This window comes from Lissotriton vulgaris, chromosome 10 (genome assembly GCF_964263255.1).
Source record: "Lissotriton vulgaris chromosome 10, aLisVul1.2, whole genome shotgun sequence".
Classification (NCBI taxonomy): Eukaryota; Metazoa; Chordata; class Amphibia; order Caudata; family Salamandridae; genus Lissotriton; species Lissotriton vulgaris.
This window is the reverse complement of record NC_141698.1, coordinates 382,380,297-382,401,826: the sequence shown is the minus strand read 5'-3', so window position 1 is coordinate 382,401,826 and position 21,530 is coordinate 382,380,297.

Sequence of the window (21,530 nt, the reverse complement as noted above, 5' to 3'; positions counted from 1 at the left end):
GTTAACAGCTCTGAGGAAAAGTGACTGCCTTCGGCCACAGAAGTGGACCTTGAGGTCGGATGGCCTGCTGCTTCAGTAGTACTCGTGCTGGTTCCTTCAATTTCCTGCTGCTCTTTTTCGAACCGAGTGGCTGACAGAGCTAGCCAATGTTTGTACTTGGAAAAATCTGCTTCAGAAAAAGGAATGGATGTATTGCTGGCCAGTGCCTTTTTGTACTGTGGATCCAGAATAGTGGCACAAATGTAATGTTGTTCTGAATGAATTGCTTTAAGCCTTGCATTGTCAACTAGGAGGCTTAATAAGCTCTCCGCCAACCGATATGCGCCTTGTTTTTCAGTATCAACTCGGAACTTTGAAGACACCGCCTTCAGTTGGTGCTCTAGCATGCGCAACAATGAGATAGCTTGGCCCAAAGTACAGTCCTCCCTGCTGGGTGAAGACCTCAAAAGAATGAAGCATGTCTATCAGACTTTTAACAAGGTCCCATTCCTCCACCTCTAGCCTCATGTCTTTCATAGAAACAGCCCTGCGTGAAAGACATTGATTACCAAGTACTGCCCCAACAGACGCTCAAGCAGTAGAAGGTTAGGTTCTAACATGTTGCCACCTCCTGGATGAGTCCTCTGACTGGCATTGTACAGTCACGTTGAATGATCCCCAGCTGCTTCCAGGCCTTAAAAGAATGGCTGAATTGTGTGCAGATTCTTCGGCAGGTGGTCAGTAACTTGCTGACTGTGTTTTCTTTTTTCAAGAAATCTTGACCTTCAAATTCGTGTTGGAGGTGCAGTGGCTGACGGGGACCCATGCACCAGCAATCTGGCTGCTGTATTATGAGTATGGTAGTAGGGGTACTTTGGGACTATTGCCACTGCCCGGCATCCACGATCCCTGGCAGTGGTGCAGCCATATGGGGAAGAAATATCCAGCACCACCATGCATATTACTAGTTTCACCTAGATCAGCCATTTCATGGAGGTGAGTCTGCCATTATAAATGGCTGAGGGTTAAGAAACAAAGTGCCCCTATGCATGGGGGTGTATGCAGAGGGGCACATGTTGTATTCCCCTGTGTGCATACACCCCTGTTACTACATGGCATGGCCTACTCAGTCCATGAGGTGCAGGAACGTCCATTGGTGGTCCTACAGGGGTAAAGTTGCAAGGCTCACTTATAAGCCATGCTACCCGCCCACCAGACTTTGAATTAACTCATAATATTTCAGGTGGGTGGCTGCACACGAGTGGGTTTGGTGGTGTGGGAGGTGGGCGGTGGCATGGCAGTCCACACAGCCAAACTTATTTTCAGGCCCTAAGGCAGCAATTATAATGTTAGACCCCAAGAAGGTATTTGATCAAGTCCAGTGGAACATTCTTTTTCAGTTCAAACAAAGTTCACCTTCCAGTCCAGGTTCATAACAGTATTAAAAAATCTAAACCTCTGCACTCAGGCAGTGTTGAAAGCCGGAGTCCGTGTCGCGCACCACTGTCACCAAATGCGAGACCCGGGACTCTTCACTCAAAGTTAGGGCAAGTAAGATAGTCCTGCTCACCCCCTTAGTAGCTGGGCACAAGCAGCCAGGCATATCTTCTAGGCACAAGTGTACAGTATGTGCAACCACACTCACAGCAACCCACTGGCGACACCACACATGGACTCAACACAAGTTTGATAAAACGAGTATAAACTTTATATAAAAAGATATACGCTCAGACCACACGATACAAAAGCCAACATATAATAAAGGGTAATATTCCTTCTGACTGGCTGGTAGGTTCAAATCCCAACCACCTCTTTCAAAATTCTGTGCTGGTTGCACTGCTAGAATCACACACGTTGCAATAGACAAACATTAGTGCACTGCGTAATGGTACAATCCTGTGTTGGGCAAAGGAGAAATAATACAATGATTAACGATACACCCTGGTACATTGCAATAGGAAAAATAATGCAATGCTTCACGCTACAATCATGTACTGCGCAATGGAGGTATGATGCAATGCATCAAACCACAATCATGTAATTTGCAATGAAGTAATATTGCAATGCACACCGCTACAATCATGTACTTTGCAGTTAAGGAATAATGCAACGCGTAGCTAAAATCATGTACTTTGCAATGGAGAAATAATGCAATGCAGGCCGCTACGATCCTGTGCTGCACATTGGAGAAATAATGCAATGTGTAGTGCTACAATCATGTACTTCGTGATGCAGAAATAATGTCAGGAGTCATAAGAAAGTGCTGCTGTTCTTTAGCAGCAATATTGGCAATGTGTATTACAGTAGTCAGCCTCTTCGATAACAGTTGCCCCCCACACGTATTAACAATGACATAAAGTACAGCTTCTCAATCTGGCCCCAGTACTGCCACTTCTTTGATCAGTGTGGGCCCCAATCTGAGCCGAAGCACAGGCTTACATTGCCAGAAGGACTGAGAGACCTAGAGAGTGTCCCTCCAAGCCTGCACCCTGCCCAGGCAGTGATCCACATTACCCGAGGACGCGATCCCAATCTCCTCTCCTCCTTCAGCGAACTGGGCCTTCCATACAGAACTTTCTCAATGGGCCTTAGCAGCCCGGCCTGGCAGCTCAGCTCCTCCGGGGCTGCCGGTCCGTGCCGCAACTGTTAGTAAGGTCTGAGGCGGCCGCAGGGAACACATGTTGGACTTGGCCCTTCTGGCAGGTTCACCCCTAAACTTTTTGCTTTTAGTTGTGACCTAGTGTTAAGTATTTTTTGGCTTCTGCGCACTTTGACACTGTGTCCCAGTGTAAAGTGCGTGCGCACTTTGAGTGCGTGTGGTGAGATTGGCCTGCTCTCCCATAGGAATGCATGGGAAATGTATGTGTCCATGGTAATTCCTGATGTGTGGGGAGTGCAGGGGTGAGTTTGGTATGTGCTAACTCGTGAGATGAAATGCTGAGCGATGATGTGTCTGGTGAGGAGTGCACCTGGGACCTGAATAGGGCTGGGCCTTCCCTACACAATGCTGGCTCCGCCCTCTGTGGTGCGACTGATGTCCCTGATGTTTGAATGCTTTTGTCCTTGGAAACTTGCAGAGGAAGTAGATCGTTGGGAAAGTGCCCATGGTTCTGGTGAGGCATGAGAGAGTACTTCCAAAAGTAGTGGTTCAGGAATCTTCCAGCCCAGAGTGGTGGAAGAGGTTCAGAGTAGCCCAGCTAGGTCCCAGAGTAGTGAGAGGGGTGCAGGGGCTCACGACCTGTCTCAGTGGAGTAGGAGTGAGTGTGTGACCGAGAGTCCCCAGATGCCCGAAGCCCTGTTTCAGAGCCTGGATGGTTTCTTAAGGGAACACCAGGTTAGGGACCTAGGCAGTCCTGTTAGTCCATTTGAGGAGGATCACCTAGTGTATAGAGGACCTTGAGCATCTGTAAGTAGAGCTCCAGTGGTTCAGGTGTCTGGTGTGCCGCTCCAGTAGGGAGGGTACAGAAGTCCAGCAAGAGGGTTGGCATGGGGCTGTGTTCCCCAGTGAGTCAGGGACCAGCCGGGAGGGCTGAGTCTCCTAGAGGTGACCATGGTGACCGTACGTCTGTCTTGGGGGATCTTTGTGCACTGTCAGATGGACAAGTGGAGAAGTGTGGCTCAGGGGTTAGAGGCGGCAGACCCGGAAGCTGAGATCGGCCCTGGACCAGGGTTCAATTCCCCGCCTCGGCGGGTCTTGGGCTCAAAAATTCCACGGACTCGATAATTCTCGCTCCGGTGCCTTCTCAACTCACGGGTTCACACTCTGCGACTCTGGGCAATAGCTTGCTTAATCTCCACAACGGCCCCTCACGGCGGGATGCCTGGCTTTCACCTTGTGGATACCCTGCCGGGGTTATCTCATAGGGGAATACCAGGACGGGTTCCCTAAGCAAGCGCCGGGAAACCCTTTGTGGGTGCTGTGCGCTATACAAGCTCAAATACATACATACATACATACAGGGGACAGGGGATCTGCGCCAGGCAAACTGTCACACAACATATGAGTCATATGTTACCCTCGGGGGATGGTGTGTAAGAAGTCCTGGAGTGCCAGGCAAGTATCCCGCCAAAGGTTTTAGACCCAAGGTTGTGAGGCCAGGTTCAGGATTCGCCTGACCTGGAGGGAAGGACATCTGTAACCAGCGTCCCGACCGGTTCATCTTCCAGGGGTACCAGTCCAGTTGGGAGGGTGCAGAACTCTGGAAGGGATGCAGAGGGTGGGAGTCCCCGACTCTGACTCGGTGCAACCGGAGGGGTTAAACCCTAGGTTGGGAGAGTGGTGTTCTATGGGTACCCATCAATGGAGGAGACGGCAGAACCCTAGAAGGAGATATAGGGGGAGGAGAGCTTTACCTGTGACTTTGGTTCGCCTGAGGGTTTGGACCCTAGGCTGGAGGATCAGTGGCAGTCTAGCATTGTCCTGAGGAGAGGAGGAGTGGAGAATGGCTACTATGTACCAGGGGTTACTACCCCCCACTCTGCAAATAGGCAAGGACCAGTGGCACCTGGGTGGCCTAGGGCCTGGTCCTGGCCGCGGACAGCTTGGGTGTACCAGTGGGGGAGCCCAGTTGTTCCAGACAGCGTTTTTAGAAGGAACCCCATGGGTTCACCGTGACCTAGAACAGGAGGGTGTCCCTGCAGTTACGGGCCCGCGTCCGTGTTCTATCGCCCAAAGCAGGGAAGCCCATCATGGTGGTGATTGGTCTACACTGCGTTTTGGCTGGAAGGGGGTTGTGTTGGACGTGGCCCTTCTGGCAGGTTCAGCCCTAAACTTTTTGCTTTAAGTTGTGACCTAGTGTTAGTTATTTTTTGGCTTCTGCGCACTTTAACACTGTGTCCCAGTGTAAAGTGTGTGCGTATTCTGAGTGCGTGTGGTGAGATTGACCTGCCCTCCCATCGGAATACATGGGGAATGTATGTGTCCATGGTAGTTCCTGATGTGTGGGGTGTGCGGAGGCGAGTTTGGTATGTGCACACTCCTGAGATTCAATGCTGCACGATGATGAGCGTGGATTTAATGTGTCTGGTGTGGAAGTGCTACTTCTAGAAGTTGGCATGTCAGTGTAATACATGTGAATTGACTGTCTGGCTTGTGATTGGCTGGAGATGGCTGGTGTGCCTGGCTCCAGGTGTCAGGATGGGTCTGCCCGAGTGGTGAATAGGAGATTTACATCCAGATGGGTTGGAGGAGTGCACCTGGGACCTGAATAGGGCTGGACCTTACCTACACAATGCTGGCTCCGCCCTCTGTGGTGCGACTGATGTCCCTAGCCTGTCCTGTGAATGGGGAAAGGGGCTGAGCACAACAGAGTGCTCCAGAACAAGCTGCGTCTGGTTTTCCCCCACCCTGCACCCTAAGACAAAGGGAATATGTGTATAAAAAGGGGCTGTGACCCCATGAAATTTGTTCACTCTGATCCTGACTTAAGGAGGGGGCCTGCTGCTGCTGGCGCCAGGAGGAACCACCACTGGGGACTCCCTCCCTGCCTGGAGATCCCTGTGAGCTTGCCCGTGGGCCCAGCCTTTGCCCCCCCTGCCTTCCTAAGGACTGTTTCTAAACTTTGCTTGCAGTGACTGGAAAGCACTTTATTCCCTTTTCCAGGAGCGCTGTTTGACTGGCCACTTGCCCTTTTTATTTAAGGGGGCAGGAACTCACCCTGCATATCGGCCTTTTAAATATCCCTAGCGGGTGCCCACCCCGCTAGGGACTATGTGGTGAAGCAAGTGCCCACCCTGCATTTTTCCCACATTGTTATACTGATTCTAGCGGGAGCCTACCAGGCTTCCCTTATTTAAACAACGATCAGGTGCCCATCCCGTATCGCCGCCAAGTCCCAGGAGAAGTTCACTGCCGCCAGAGTGACCAGGAAGCTCTGTGCCTAACCTTAGGCATGCCCTGCAGTGCCACTTCCGTTCCCCCCCCTGCACTGGCAAGGAAGGAGGTGAGACACGGGGAGAAGCCTGTGGGAGCCGCTGCATTGCCGGAGGTGATCCGGAAGATGACGGGGCCTCTGCAGAAGCCGACAGGAAGTATGCAGGTTGACTCGCAGGACTCCCATGATAGGGAAGAGCCCAGTGTTGCGGAACAAGCCTGTAGACCGAGCCAGGTGGGAGTCAACCCCTCCGTCTGCAGCATTACCGGGAACTGAGGAGCGGACGGGAGCCTACCCCGTGCTCCAGTACCAGGTGAGGAGGGGCCCGGGGGTGAAGGGGGAACCCAGGCACGTTGTAGGGGGCTGCCCCCACCCACGGGGACCCCAGGAAATCTCCCGGTGCAGCCCCAGTGAGTGACGGGGAGCTGACTGCACCGTAGTGTTGCTGCTGGTGGCACACTTGTCTTTAGAGCCTATTGGGCTCCACCGATTGCGGGGCCATATTTGTTTTAGAGCCCAAGAGGCTCCCGGGTTCATAAAAGCTAGAGGAGGCGTCGGGACACATTGCCAGTGCCCGCCCCCCCCCAATTTGTGCTAACTTCTTTTTGGGACATTTCAGAGGGTAGACCGGCCCCGGTTGGCAGCGGGCCACTCCCCCCAGTGGTGGCATCATTTTTGGTTATTTAGAGCCCGTGGCTCCAACGTGGGGAGCATTTGCTTTTGAGCACATGAGGCTCCAACTATTGCGGGGTCATTTTGTATCTAGAGCCCACGAGGCTCCAAAGTATGGCCGCATTTTGTTAATTATAGCCACGAGGCTCCCACGTTGTTTTTGAGCACTGTTGGTTATTTAGAGCCCCAGAGGAGAGCCTGGAGGCACGCTGGTGCCAGGCTCCGTTCCCCAGCTGCCCAGACCTTAGTGGGCAAATGCATCATTTAGGCCTGTTGCGCATTCTTCTTTGGCCCAGACATTCTGGATATTGGGCCTGTGAGCCCCTGAGAGGCCAAGTTGGCCTGGGGTCAGTTATGTGATTTGTGGGGCAAGTGTGATTACCTGCCTAATGTGATTTATGCATAATATGCAATGCCTTTATGACTATCCCCCGAATTGTAATTTTATGCTTAGGAGGTTGTTTTTCCTAGTATAGGTTATGGTAGAGAGTTCATGGTTCCCTGCGTGATATATGCCTAAGGTGGTTAGGATTGCGTAGTGTGTACTTACCTTCTACCACTGGTTACTGGTTGTGTGCGACATTTGTTAGTTGGTGCTACAAGTATTCTATGTTCTTAAAGTGCTATTTCTACTAAGTGCTTATTCCTGAAAGTGGTCCATGTGGCCCTGTCCTGTGTATATAATCCCCTGTAAATACTGCCAGTGCCAGTTGACACTGTGTAAATTGTGTGTTTATTATCTAATGTGCTTGGTATAATACAAAGACTATTTTTATATGTAACCTTGTGTGGAGTTTCCTTTGTGGTGGGCTTTGGGTGTTGTTGCTGGGTGCGTGCGCAAACGCTTTACACATCGCCTCCGGAATAAGCCTGACTGCTCGTGCCAAGCTACCAAGGGGGTGAGCAGGGGTTATCTTTGGAGTGTAACTTCCTTGCCCTGACTAGAGTGGTGGTTTCTGCCTGGCTTTGGCTCAAGCCTTAGCCAACCAGAAATCACCATTTCTAACACCACGCATCTGCGATTACATCACTCTGAGTGCACATTCACCCCAGCACCATTCGGATCACATCTGGCACGAAGCCACACACACAACGCTGATGGGACTTCACGTTGACTCTGAGTGCACGTTCACCAGGCTCTCCTTCCAGCGGTCTCAGTTGGCACCAAGACACGCACACCGCTCATCAGAGACTCACATTCTTCTGGTGCACATGATGATCAGCTGATCACCTCCACGGTCCCAGGTTTCACCAAAGCGTGAACGGTGCTGCACTAAAACTTGAACTCCGGTGCTCTGATGACTAGGTGCTCTTCACAAGCACCTCTGGTGCACCCCGACACGCACCCTGAGCGTCCGAGACTCACTCCACTTCTGATGCCCACGTTGGCAAGGCGCTCCTCACCAACGCCTCCTGTGCACCACGACATGCAACTTCCGCGGCCGAGACTCCCTTCACCACCGATGCACATGCTGACCAGGCGCTCTTCACCAGCACCTGCAGTGGGCCACGACATGCATCCTGTGTGTCCGAGTCAACCTTCACCTTCAATGCACATGTTGACCAGGCACTCTTCACCAACGTTTCCTGTGCATCATGACACGCACCCAGCACGTCCGAGTCTCACTTCTCCTCCATGTGTTCAAGATCACAGGGCACACCTTCCAAGGGTCTAAAGCTGGCACAACACGCACCCACTGTGTCGCTTGAAACTTCCTAAGAAACTTTTATGTTCCTTTGTTTCCAAACAGGGAGTCAGCTCACCTCGATCCCTTGGGGTAACAGGACACAGCTCAAAGCACAGTCTTATTCAAGCAGGGGTACCCAGCACACAAAGCACAGTCCCAACAGCCTCTTCCTTGGCTGAAATAGCAAACTGCAGATCAGCCCCAGATCACGAAGCAAGGGTCGGTCCTTCCCAGCAGTCTCTTCAGTTGTTCCTTCCTTAGCAGAGGTTTCTCTTGACCATGAATTGGGTCCAAGCCTTTTCAGTCTCAATCCATTTCTATTCCAATGTTCAGGGGTCTCAGCTCTCATAGTTATACCCCTAAATGTCTTTGAAGTTCATTGTGCTGAAGGGTCCCTTACCCCCGCCTAAATCAGTTCTGAGTGTATCCCTCCCTGTGTCACCTTTCTCCCTTTGATACTGAGGGTCTGGATCCTTAATCACTCAGCAGGAGATGGGTCAATTGTTTTATAGCCGCAACTACGGCCTCTTCACCTCCAGGGGCTTCTCCTCCGCCTACTCTCCAGATGCTGTTCAGCCTAGTGCCATCTCAACTCCTCCCTGGGTCAAGACCTCCCCCAGTTCCTCTCACCTCTCAGATCAGACAATCCACATTCAGCAGAGACACACAGAAATGCATAAAGCACCAGACTCAGACACTTTCTAAAAGAGTGGTTTCTAAACACACAGGGACAAAACCACTTTCATAGAACGATGTGTTATGACACTGTGAGTTCATCCATACTAAACTTCACTTCTCCATTTTAGACTTATGGGAAACTAGGCTAACAAACACAATACCATGCCTCCCCCATTCTGTCCTATGGACAGGATGGCCTTTCACCAGTGAAACACAAAATGGAGTGAATTACGATGTCAGGACCTAGCACACACCTCAGTATATGTCCTGCCTTTTACGCACACTGCACCCTCCCCAGGTTGTACTCGGGACCGACCAGAGGGGCGCCTTCTGTGTACACATGAGGGAAAATAAGGCCTGACAAGTGGTTGCACTTGTCAGGACAACATGCCAACTTAGCAAACTGCGCACAGGCCCTACACTACAGGCCTGAGTTCCCTTCTCCGCGAACCTTTGCATTACTAGCCCTGGCACACACAGTGCACATCACTAGGGACTTTACTTGTAAGGCAAACATACCGATCATGGCCAACCAATTACTATTGCACTTTACACAGGGAACACTTGTACTTTGATACTGACCAGTAGTGGCAAGGTACCCAAAGCATCTAAATTGGCAACTCTAAGTAAGGAAAACGGTCTAGGGGGAAAACAAAAAGTCAAGGGAACTTTAGCCAAAAAGGCCAAGTACTACACAACTCCCTACCAGTCAGAAGCCAGGGTAGACCAATCATTACCTTTATGGACTTCCCGGCTTAGAGCGATAGATCCAGGATGCAGGCCCTCTACCACAGGGACACCCTCCTGTTCCACACCTTCCTGACTCCAGGGGGGCTTCTTGATCACTACTACCCGAGTGAATAATTCTGTTCCTTGGATCCCTCCCAGCCAGGGGGACCCCTCCAGGGGTGCTGATCCCAGTCAACCCCACCCTGGAGTGGTACCCTGGGAAGGCCCATCAGTCAGGGTACTACCACCAGTCATCCTGCCCTCCAGATTAAAAGTAGGTTTACCCTGGTCACTTCTAGGGGACCCAGCCCACCTGGCTTGACACTCTGCCACTGGTGTTCCCACTGGGGAACACAACCCTCTTTTATCCTTCCATTTATTTTCTGGGCCTGCCACTTAGGAATGGCACCCACAAACTTCAGGATGGCAGGAGCTCTGGCTACAGACTCCCCACGCCCTCCTGACGCTAGGTGTCCTTCCTCACACCCCTGGCAAGTAGGCACAAGGCCTCTACCCGGGGGCTCTCCTATGGCCCCCCATTTTTCTGGGTGGTGCTGATGACCCCTGGGGGTGCTGCTTACTCTTCCTCACCCTCTTTTGAGACAAGGGGATAGCCAGCAACCCCTCCTCATTACTCTGGGAACTCCTTGTGTCACTTGGCCCTTATTCCCTCTCTAGGGCTGTAGTGTAGTTCCTATATTCCCAATAGGCTCTGCACACTGAAATAATATATCCTATAGATTAGATGTAGGACTGAGGTCGACTAGGTCTCTATTGAATATACTAAACTTAATAGTGAGTGGCAGCTAGCTCAGAGGTCTCTAGAAACTTTCTCGAAATTCACATGAAGGGATTCGTTTCTGACAACCGCATAAACATTATAACTTTGTTTCCCAAGAATAAGAGATATATCTCTCAAGACACGGAAACAATAGATAAGTGTTTCGCTCAGTCAATCGTGCATGCTTCATTTCAACAGAGTTTGCAGAGAAATAGAGAGACAGGCGTTTTCAATAAAAAAAAGTTTTATTAAACAGTCTTCTTTCTCATACAAGAGAAGTGAACTGCTACAATCGTTAAGCAGACTGCAAAGTATAATGCCTACAGCAAGAATATCATTATAAAAGAATACTGTAAAAGCATTGTATGTTTTCAAAGCCATATAAAAATACATTCATAAATAACATTGACTGAAAATACTCACTGGTGCTTCTTAATACGCCTACCTCAATGTACCTAACCTAAGTCTAGTACGTGGGAAGAAGTAAGTATTGTGTAGCATAGGTTTAGTTGTTTTTTGCCAAGAATCTACCAAAGGTTTCTCTAGGTTCTAGTCAGCTCCATATCTTGGTTTAGAATGAAGGAGGGCGGTATCTCTGTCTCAGGAGCTTGGAAATACTGAAGCTGGATTTTCGGTGAGAGAAAGGCAGCCTCTTGATCAGTGCGTCAGCTGGAGAGTCGGCTTCCTTCGACACTTTCTGTAGAGAGCTGCGTCGGGCAAGTAGATAGTCAAACTGCTCCGAACCACTGTAGTTTGCCGTAGCAAGTGAAGGTATATTTTCACCTTGAAGGTGTTTAGGAATTCCATAGATTGACGTAAAGTCAGGCATAATAACATCTGGAAAGAACCCCTAGGGAATAGTTGTTCTTTGCAAAGTACATGAGTTCTTGGACAAATCAATATTCAAGCAAGGGGAAGTTCCCTAACTGCTTAGGCAGATTTTCCAAGAAATCTGTGTGACGTTTGGTACGGGTGGAATTAGCCATGCCTGTATTTGGGTAGCATGGGCTATGCCTAAATAAGGGATTGATTTCTATGCCCATATAAGGGCAATGTGAATTGTAGCTATATAAGGGCATGAATCAGGAAAAGTCACTTGGAGCTCTAAACACCACACAACACCCACTCCACTTTATTATGTACGACATTACTAATTTCTAAACACATTAAAACATATCTAAACATGAAATGTTAAAACCCACCCAAAAATACATTAAAAATGAATTCAAATTGGTTGTACACGAAAAGCAATACTGCTGTACGCATTTTAAAGCATTGTTTCATTCAAAGCATATATTTTGATATTCTGAAATGCTATCCGAATGAATCATGAAAATAAATTTATGAAATGGCTCTTAAGTACAGAAAAAAAGTAGAGACCATCCCGTGGCAGATTATAAAAACTGGTTGAATCTGGACAAGGTCAAATATTGTCTATTGGAAGTTTTTCAAAGAATATTAGTTCAATTCAAATGGTCTTTATTCGATTATAAACAATCATAAAAGACACATATACAGAAGAACGATAAAAAACAGAATTGGCCTAATAAAACATATAAAATATCATGAGATAAAATCGGATAAAATCCCATTTAACATATCTAATTTCGAGTACATATAATAGGACTTTTATCATTAAAGATAAATAAAATCCTAACGAAATGGTAGAACCGTAATAGCAAATGGTTTGCAGTCATATAAACATATATAAACGTATTCAAGTTAGAGAATGCTGAAACACCAGAGCTCAAAAGCATCCATTACAAGATGACAAGTCAAGTATTTAAATGATTGCATATTTACATAATGCCCTGCATTCTGTTCCTTCCTAAGGCCCACGTCCAGCTCCAAAATTTGGCCATAGCAACAACTATAACTTCGCTGGTGTCAGATTTTAAAATACGCAAAGCTGTTTGGCAGGATCTTGGTCCCATCTTGGCACAAACTGCCTTAAGCCATTTATGACAAGGCGCCTTACATGCAGGGCAAACAAGGAGGATATGCAGCAAGGTCTCTTCCAAACATGGTTAAGAGTGGCAGTATAAATCTGGATCACTCCCCCAATTTGCTATAAATGATTTTATGGGGAGGTTTCCCACTCAAAATTGGTGGTAGAGCTTCATATCTCCAAAGCTAGTAATGTTTTCCCAATAGGCCTCCTATCTCTACTCGATTTAATGACCCCGAAAGAGGCCTGTTAGGGAGTCACCATTCACCTGAGAAAAGGACTTCTGCAAGACCATCTCCCTATATAAGGATTTAAATTCCACTTTTGAGGGGAAAGAATTCTCTTCTGGCTCCAGCCATGAGTGGTTGAGGCCCATATCCAATAAGGTAGCCTTGATCCTGTGTAACCATGAAATTTTGTTGGATTTATCAGCTTCTCTAACGTGCTTAAGTGCTTGTGCATCGGGAGCTAGCTCGGGGTGGTCCAAAACCGTCGCCAACAGGCAAGAGTTCTAAAATCCACTTCCTCCTCAAAGGAAATATACCCAAGGTCCATCAATAATGGTCTAATTGGTGTAGAGAGGGGAGACCAGTCAATGCCCTAAAAATCTTTTTCTGTGCTTGGACTAGAGGAAAAAAAAATTAAATCCCCAGAGTTCAGCTCCAAATATTAGTGAGGCTTTAACCTTTCCTTGATAAATCACCATAACCGGGGCCACTGGTTTGGTTAGGTATATACAATATTTTTTTAGGAGGGCCCCCGCTAGTTGATTGTGCTTTAAAACCAGTGGATCCATCGGTGGCTTCCAATTCAGTCTTTTGCCCATTGTCACCCCTAAGTAAGTAAATGAATCAGTTTGTTCAAGGGGCACATTATTAATTTCTACTCCGGCTTTCACTGTTTTATTTTTGTGCAAGACCATAAACTTGGTCTTGTCAACGTTGACTACAAGATCATGGTCATTACAAAAAAGACTAAATCAGTCCAGGACTCTTTGCAGACCAACTTGTGTTTTAGCCAAAATGAAGGTATCTTCTGTAAACAATAATGAAGGAACCCTCGAACCAGCGAGAGTCAGAGCATCTGTGGGATAATCAGAGTAATATGAGACAACATTGTTGATAAACAAGGATAAGAGGGTAGGGGCTAGGTCACACCCCTGCCACACTCCCTTGCTTACCATATAATGTTCAGTTGTCTCCCCCTGATGATCCCATCTAACTTGGGCATAGGTAGAATCATCTAGTTTAATGATGAATGAAATCTCTGCAGGCATCCCAGCTTTGTTAAGTGTGTTCCAAAGTTTATTACGGGGCACTAGGTCAAATGCAGACTTAAGATCTATGAATGCTGCATAAAGGGTGCCCCTAGCTAAGACCACGGTGTTCTAATATAACATCATGAATCTAAAAAATTGATCATTAGTGCTAACGTGGTAGCAAAATCCTGCTTGATAGGTGGATAGTATCTCGTTATCATCAATCCACCTATTTAGCCTACTTAGCACTAATCTAGCCACCAACCTTTGCATAGTGTCTATAAGACTGATGGGCCAGTAGTTGGATGGGCAGGCTCGATCCCCCTTTTTATATATGGGGATAATTTCCGCCCGTGCCAAGATTCTGGGATGGGGGCTCCTCTATCTAAACCATTGGCAGGAATAAGAATATATTGCAACCAATTCTCCCGGTCAGATTTAAATATATCCGCCGGGATGCCATCCGGCCCCTGGGCTCTTCCTGCAGCCAACCCATCAAAAGCAGTTCTATTTCTAGTGGGGTAAATGTTAGTGTTGGCTCTGGACTGCGCATTGATGCTGTCCTGAGTCATGTGTGTTAGAAGAAAATTGGGTCTGAAAATATGTAACCCAAGCTTCAGGGGGAACATTGTTAGCGGGTGCTGGACGAGCATGGTAACCTCCCCACTTAATTAAAGTGCCAAAATCTGCACCAGTTTTTTCCGTTACATGCGGACAGCAGGTCCTTCCATCTATTTTCATCATGGGCCTTTTTTGCCCGTTGTTGGATATCCTTATATACAGATCTCCTACTCCTTATGTCCTGGACAGAACATTCCCTTATTGCGTTCGACATAGCCCTGTAAGCATTCCTACATGCCCCATCATACCACTTTACCGTCTTATACCCTAGGCACCTGTTGCTTTGCACTTTGGCTTTTACAAAATAAAATCTCAGCTTTGCAAACAGGGTCTCGTGGTGTGCTGTAAGGGCTAATAAGGTATCCTCATTAGGATCTAATTGTGAGAGCGCAGCAAGAGAATCTTCAAGTATCAGCTTGATTTGAGTTACAGTAACCTCATCCGTGGCAACCTGTGCCCATTTTTACCTAGGGGAATCGTTGGACGCAATCACATCTGATGTTACGGTGTCCAGGCTGCCACTCCGAGTTTGGGTGCATATCACATCTAATGTCAAGAAAAGAGGTTCATGGTCGCTCTCTGGTCTATTCAGGACCTCCATGTCCCTCACTCTTTGCCAGAGTCCTAAAGTAATAAGAAAATAGTCAATCCTGCGCTTCCTTGACCCACTACTAAAAGTAAAATTGCCTTTGATATCTGATTTAGTTCTTCCATTAACTGCATGGAGCCCCTTCTCCATTGTTAAACTTTTAAGCTGAAAAGCAGCTTCAGTTCATTTCTTAATTGGGGCAAGCAATAATGACGGGACGCCCCAAACAGCATCTTCATTGCTGGTAAGATTCCCATCCTCTAAACCAAGAGGCTCGAACGTGCAATTAAAATCCCCCGCAATGATCTTATTACAGGACCCATTTAGGGTTTTAAGAAAAGAGTCCAAACTAGAAGTGGTTGGTGAAACCTTTCCACCTACCTGACCTCTGGCATAGACGTTTATGAATATACACTCAGATTCATGTGTGGAGGTTATTTTAATAGCCTGAATATCTGGGTTATCGATTGCTATCTCTGGAAACCTGCCTGTTGTCTCACCCATATTATTAGACCACCGGATGGTCACCCTTTACTACTAGAAGTTGCAGGCTTGCCGAATGCCAGATAACCTGGCCGAAAGATCGTACTCGGAGCCCAGGTTTCTTGAAAAGCAACCATGTCGCACAACTCAATAAAGTTTGACCAGTCCTCAGATCTGGTCTTCGTAAGCAACCCAGCAATGTTCCAGGATAATATTTCTAGTTCTCTATGAATAGTTATACTATGAGCAGATTACTTTGAGTCAAAAAATAAAAAATACAAATTTGGACTAACAAAAGCTTGATCACATAAAAAATTGAGTTCCAAAGTTGGAAACTTGTTTTTGAAAAACGAAGGTCGAATTCAGAGTCTCTCAGAACACTGTGTGCCAATTAAAAAGTCAGTGTTATTGTATGGTGAAAATATCAAATCTTTTAAGTCTGAAAAGAATTTGTCTACCACTGTAGGTGAAAGTTGGATTACCTTGTTAAGAAGATTAATTGCAGAAAGATGTGAAGCGCCGTCAGCATTGGCCGCGTTAGCAAATTTCAAATTGGATGGTACCTGTGTGCCGCTTTCCTCTAGTACCTCACCGTCAGCATTTTGGGTCGGTGAGATCTCAATGAATGCCGTCATCAGATTTGGTAGCCGCTGGGGACAACACTGCGCATGGACCTTTACCAGGTCCAGCAAAGCATCAACATCCGTTGGCATGACTGATGGGAGTATAAGATAGATGTCTAACATGCATTCTTCTCCACATAGCAGGCATCATAGAACAGGTATGATGCAATCTTGCCAAATTGGTCTCAATGACATAAACCATGTGGTATTTAATTCTCTTAAACAAGTTAATCCCAAAATTTGGACTATGCGCTCACGACACTTCATCGCCATAAGTGTGTTTTCCACGGTGATCTGGGTATCGCTGGTGATTTGGCTTGCCATATCGGAGCAAAAGGAGCACAAATAGTATCCCTGCTGCGAGTCCCAAAACGAGAGGCAGTCCGCCAAACACAGAGTGCACGAAGTTTGGAAAAATTCCTAGGACTGCTTCAAAGGGTGCTAACAGTCCCGAAAAATTTGTCTTAAATACATGTACAATACCACTCGTATCAGACATGTTTAAGATACGAACTAACATTTCTGAGAAATGTACAGGGCAATTTGTAGTTAATAGGGTGTGTATCTCTGCAGAAGTCCTTGAGACTCATAGATTTCGTTGGCCGAGGTCAATGGCACAGTTTTTTGTAAAAGAATTGCTTTCATTCTGCTCAAAGTATCAATTTGTATAGAAGAAATGTTCAGTGAAGGCCATAACGGCGACTCCCCGTTGGTCTTAGTTTTTGGAAACAATACTTGCATACAGCAAGTGACCCTGGCCGACATAGTTACGAGATAGGCTAAACCTGCCAACATGCCACAGCAGTTGTGATAATTCTACATAATGTAACTTCCATTAGAAAGTTTGATTAAATATTGGATATATCACTGCAGCTGGTGAACCTTGCAGGTGGCAGGATAATTTGTTCGTGGAACCATCGCAGGCCCTGTGTAAGTTTATACCCTGACATAGGAGAGAAACGCTTAGTGCGTTTTCACAGTTATTTTCACTAAGATACACTTCTTTCCCCCCACTCCAACATCTGTGTGTATAAGGTAATTCCCAGGATGTCTTGATGTAGTCTTTACCCAACCTTTCATATAGGCCTGCTGGTATACGTTTTGAGCAATACTGAAAGTGGAAAATTGTAACAGGCAGAGTGATTGTACCGTGTATTATCTTTTGAATTGCTGGCTTTTCAGCAACTGTAAATGGCAATCTTTCCAGTTTTTCAATGCTCAGGACGATATAGTCTGCTCCCTTCTGCGCCAATTTGATTTGTTTATCTGTGAGATTAAATTCAGAAAACAACAACGTTGTGTTGATTAAACGCCAAGGCAAATAGCCTGAGTGAAGGTTTTGTAACGTCCAGCCCAATAGCATTAAAGAACGCAATTGCGACTGACCATGTTGCAACATGACCAAGTCCTGTTCCATTATGTTTGTGGCAGAGGATACTATGCTGTCGAAAGAATATATTCTGGATGACAGAGTCATGAACCCACTGTCAACGACAGAGAGAGATTTCTCTAAATTAATACAATCAATTTTTCGTATACGTTCTGCAGTCTCTGCTTGTGTAATCTTCCACGCTTCATCATATAGAGCATAGATACCGGTGTATATAAAATGTTTATGGAGCAGTTTTTGTAAGAAGCCCCTCAGGTCAGCGCCATCTTTAAGTAAAGATAAGTGTTGTTTCACTTCCTTCAGTGTAGACTTGTGTAGCAACTCAATGCACAGTTTCCCTACACTGTGTGATATTACTATCCCTGGATGCTGTGTTTGAACAGATCTTGGATCTGGCCTAGTGTATGTGAACCCTTTGGTCTTTTTCAGAAATCTATCTTGACAGTTGTTTGTGTCTGTGGGCCAGATACACCATTTTTTCCATTCAGGATGTGTTCTGTTGTGAAGCAAAATAGTATGTACGTCGATCACCCCTCTGAAGTATTACTGCTATCAGTCGTAGGTGTAGGTATAGACGGATTGTTTAAATCTTTTATCTTGGCTAACCCAAGACAAGATGTCTGCTGAACAGTGTCATTCAAAAACTTTATTTGCTCTGGGATGATGCACACTCTAAATAAAGCTTCTAGTCCCTGCACTTGCCAGGCCTTTGTACCCCAGACTGTTTTTGTCTCAATGGTGTCTTTCCAAAAGTCAAAGCCACATGTAGGCAGCTGAGCATAAAAGGCTGTAGAATAAATTTGCTTTGTATTTGTCAACATACTTTTCATTCCTGTCTTATTAACGTTTTTAAAGTAAAATGATTCTGGATTTTAAACATTATACCCTGAAAAGTATGGAAATTGGCCCAAAAATGTTTTTGAGCTACCCTTTGGTGGTGTAGGACAATGTTCACATTGGTTATAAGTTAATACATTTCTAGGATTTGCAGATGTATGCAGGAAAATATGACCATAGTGAATAAAACAATACATTTGTTCATAATCTGATGAACCTTCTAAATATTCATGATTTGTAAACATTGCTGACATTTCTAAGTCTGACATCATATTATTAACAGTCTCGAAGTCCCAATCATCAGAAACGGTACTAGATAAAACAAAGTCACTCAACGAAATCTTGAATTAGTGTGGAATCTTTAACAGCTCTGCCAGACCAAGAATTTCATATTCAGTTCTGTCCCAAGCTATACCACCTGGTATGAGAACGGCTGTGATGTTTACTGATGACAAGATGAGATGTTTTGTGTGGCTTGAGGAGTAAGTTGATGTTCTTACTTGCTGTGTCCTTTTAAACATACCTTCCATTTATCAGCATTTCCAAAGAAAATACAAGAGTCAGCCAAAGTAGAAGAAAAGGTACACCCAACACAATCCAAAGTTCAATCCATGGTGAAACCAGATACGTCTTTTCCCGTTGATGGAAGAGTTCTGTTGTTCGTTTTTTGAATGTTCTTTTAGCTGGTGTTGTTTCAGGTTCACTGGGATACTCGGAAAACGTACCAAAGTTAATGAAATAGCCAGAGGCAGTTCTGTCAATTGTAGGGATTGCATTAGTATTTGGTGAAATCGCTGAACCACTTGATCACTTGTTACATTTGTAAAGTCAGTTGCTATTTCATTATAGACAGGCGTTTCTTGGTAAACTGTTATTTGGGTCTCAAAAGGTACAAGTTCCATGACTTTGTTACATAGTCTTTCTTTTTGCACTACAGATTCTTCAAAAGTAATGCGTCTCCCAGTTTGAACCTCCTAGATAGTAGCCAAATTCAGGCGTCTGCTACATCTTTAGAGTCCACTTGGCCTACTACTTATGATCGGCCACATGATGTGGTTTGACCAGGTCGATGGACACAAACCTGTTTTCCTTCCTTCTAGCAAGGGGCGGCAGTAACACTGTTCTTGATCCATGGATTGCTAGCACAGGTACTGGTTGTCTGTAAGAAGGCCCAAATTCCTTCTTGTCCGCAATTATTTCTCTGACCAGATCCCCAAACTTTGGAATCCAGACAGGTCTTCCTGGGATGGATGGTTTCTCTTCAGTGGTTGTTGGCTTCTGGAGTACGTTACTTTGACTGGATCTTATTTCATTTAAGTCCTGCAAAACAGCCAAACGATTTTTAATATCAAAGGGTTTTTGTTTCACCACTGAATTGTGACAATCGAGGTCCTGCACAATCATTCTTGTTCCAAAAAGGATTTCATATGGAGTGATACCCCCTAGAAAACTTCTTGGCAGATTGTTAAGACTATGCTGGACACTTATTAGATGTTTGACCCACCCATCACTCGAGCCTAATACCCTAGCTGTTATTGATTGCTTTATGTTCAGTTTTTTCTCTCCGCTACCGAATTTCCCTCAGGATGGAATGGACTAGAATACCGCAATGCAACGCCCATGCTGGCCATGGCCTCTTTGTAAGATTGAGAGCTAAATGCAAGAACCTGGTCAGAATGTAGAGCGCCGACTGCGCATGTGCCAATAAAGACTCGCAACTCTTTTATAACAGTTCGAGCGTCAGCCGAGCGCTGAGGCCACATCCAAATGAATCTTGTCTTAATATTTATGGGACCTCATCTGTCCATATGGACTTCTGCGTATAGAAAGTATAATGCTGTCTAACAATGGTGTCTGTACTGGGCTGGCTACGCTGTAGTCATTTATTCTCTGCTGCAGTGTTCTCTGCTGAGATCTCTGTTGCAGTCATGGCAATTAATTGCAAATGTGTGAATGTGACCATTCATCCCTGTTCACCAGTATGTCACTTTTATTTCTAGGATAGATTTAGGGATCCCCTGATGTATCAGACCCTCTCCCAAATGTTATTCGTGTATCAAAGCTACTCTACGTTTCCTGTTTGGAATCACTATATCCCCCACTCCAGTTATTCGAGCGAAAGGAACAGTGTTTTCCTCAATTATGTATGAGTATTTGAGTGGATTGTTTTGAGGTAACGCTGCACTGCTGCTTTTGCTTGTTGCATTGACAGCTAGCATTATTTCGCCGTCTATTTTTGTTTTTGAACGAGCGATTGCAGCTACGGAAGCCATTTGCACAGCTGCCTTCGCGGCTTCATCAGGCAATGAATTCCCTGCAACGTGAATGCCATCACGTTGATGACTCAGTGTATGGATCACATGAGCTTTTTGTAGTTCTTGTCGTAACTGAACTACTTGTTCCCAAAGCAACTTATGCTTGATTGTGCCACCTTTTGCATCTTTGTAACCGTTTTCAATCCAGTTCTGCACGTATTCATTGTAAGATTGAATGCAATAATACGAATGGCACACTATGAGTGTGGGGAATTCGCGATCAGTATTTTCAAGCGCCATCTTGAAAGCTTGTAGTTCGGCTCGCTGAGCTGCACAATCTTCTAGAGATTGAGTTTTAGTGACCATTGGTCGGAATTTGCCATCTCGCCAGCGACCTTTAACGATCGCGCACACAGTACTATAAGCTTGTTTACTGTTGCAGTCATGGGAATTAATTGCAAATGTGTGAATGTGACCATTCATCCCTGTTCACCAGTATGTCACTTTTATTTCTAGGATAGATTTAGGGATCCCCTGATGTATCAGACCCTCTCCCAAATGTTCTTCGTGTATCAAAGATACTCTACGTTTCCTGTTTGGAATCACTAAATCCCCCACTCCAGTTTTTCGAGCGAAAGGAACAGTGTTTTCCTCAATTATGTATGAGTATTTGAGTGGATAGTTTTGAGGTAACGCTGCACCGCTGCCTTTGCTTGTTGCATTGACAGCTAGCATTATTTTGCCGTCTATTTATGTTTTTGAACGAGCGATTGCAGCTACGGAAGCCGTTTGCACAGCTGCCTTCGCGGCTTCATCAGCCAATGAATTCCCTGCAATGTGAACGCCATCACGTTGATGACTCAGTGTATGGATCACATGAGCTTTTTGTAGTTCTTGTCGTAACTGAACTACTTGTTCCCAAACCAACTTATGCTTGATTGCGCCACCTTTTGCATCTTTGTAACCGTTTTCAATCCAGTTCCGCACGTATTCATTGTAAGATTGAATGCAATAATACGAATTGCACACTATGCGTGTGGGGAATTCGCGATCAGTATTTTCAAGCGCCATCTTGAAAGCTTGTAGTTCTGCTCGCTGAGCTGCACAATCTTCTAGAGATTGAGTT